Source organism: Physeter macrocephalus, chromosome 8 (assembly GCF_002837175.3).
Source record: "Physeter macrocephalus isolate SW-GA chromosome 8, ASM283717v5, whole genome shotgun sequence".
NCBI classification, from domain to species: Eukaryota; Metazoa; Chordata; class Mammalia; order Artiodactyla; family Physeteridae; genus Physeter; species Physeter macrocephalus.
This window is the reverse complement of record NC_041221.1, coordinates 115,980,361-115,982,213: the sequence shown is the minus strand read 5'-3', so window position 1 is coordinate 115,982,213 and position 1,853 is coordinate 115,980,361.

Below are 1,853 nucleotides of genomic sequence, written 5' to 3'. Positions count from 1 at the left end.
GGGTCTTTTGTGTTTCCATACAAATTGTGAAATTTTTTGTTCTAGTTCTGTGAAAAATGCCATTGGTAGTTTGATAGGGATTGCATTGAATCTGTAGATTGCTTTGGGTAGTAGAGTCATTTTCACAATGTTGATTCTTCCAGTCCAAGAACATGGAATATCTCTCCATCTCTTTGTATATCTCTCCATCTCTTTGTATCTTCTTTAATTTCTTTCATCAGTGTCTTATCGTTTTCTGCATACACATCTTTTGTCTCCTTAGGTAAGTTTATTCCTAGGCATTTCAACCTTTTTGTTGCTATGGTGAATGGGAGTGTTTCCTTAATTTCTCTTTCAGACTTTTCATCATTAGTGTATAGGAATGCAAGAGAGTTCTGTGCATTAATTTTGTATCCGGCAACTTTACCAACTTCCTTTATTGGCTCTAATAGTTTTCTGGTGGCAACTTTAGGATTCTCTATGTATAGTATCATGTCATCTGAAAACAGTGACAGTTTTACTACTTCTTTTCCAATTTGGATTCCTTTTATTTCTTTTTCTTCTCTGATTGAAGTGGCTAAAACTTCCAAAACTATGTTGAATAATAGTTGTGAGAGTGGACAACCTTGTCCTGTTCCTGATCTTCGAGGAAATGGTTTCAGTTTTTCACCATTGAGAACAGTCTTGGCTGTGGGTTTGTCACATATGGCCTTTATTATGCTGAGGTAGGTTCCCTCTATGCCTACTTTCTAGAGAGTTTTTATCCTCCCTCTGCTGTATTTTGGAAGAGTTTGAGAAGGATAGGTGTTAGCTCTTCTCTAAATGTTTGATAGAATTCACCTGTGAAGCCACCTGGTCCTGGGCTTTTGTTTGTTGGAAAAATTTTAAATCACAGTTTCAATTTCAGTGCTTGTGATTGGTCTGTTTATATTTTCTATTTCTTCCTTGTTCAGTCTTGGAAGGTTGTGCTTTTCTAAGACTTTGTCTATTTCTTCCAGGTAGTCCATTTTATTGGCATATAATTTCTTGTCGTAATCTCTCATGATCCTTTGTGTTTCTGCAGTGTCAGTTGTAATTTCTCCTTTTTCATTTCTAATTCTGTTGATTTGAGTCTTCTCCCTTTTTTTTCTTGATAGCCTGGCTAACGGTTTACCAATTTTATCTTCTCAGAGAAACAGCTTTTAATTTTATTGATCTTTGCTTTGTTTTCTTCATTTCTTTTTCATTTATTTCTGATCTGATCTTTATTATTTCTTTCCTTCTGCTAACTTTGGGGTTTTTTGTTCTTCTTTCTCTAATTGCTTTAGGTGTAAGGTTAGATTGTTTATTTCTGATTTTTCAAGTTTCTTGATGTAGGATTGTATTGCTATAACTTCCCTCTTAGAAATGCTCTTGCTGCATCCCATAGGTTTTGGGTCCTTGTGTTTTCATTGTCATTTATTTCTAGTTATGTTTTTATTTTCTCTTTGATTTCTTCAGTGATCTCTTTGTTATTTAGTAACACATTGTTGAGCCTCCATATTTTGGTAATTTTTACAGTTTTTTTCCCCTGTAATTGATATCTAGTCTCACAACGTTGTAGTCAGAAAAGATACTTGATACTGTTTCAATCTTCTTATATTTACCAAGGCTTGATTTGTGACCCAAGATATGATCTATCCTGGAAAACGTTCCATGAGCAGTTGAGAAGAACGTGTATTCTGTTGTTTTTGGATGGCATGTCCTATAAATATCAATTAAGTCCATGTTGTTTAATGTGTCATTTAAAGCTTGTGCTTCCTTATGTATTTTCATTTTGGATGATCTGTGCATTGGTGAAAGTGGGGTGTTAAAGTCCCCTACTATGATTTTGTTACTGTCAATTTCCCCTTTTA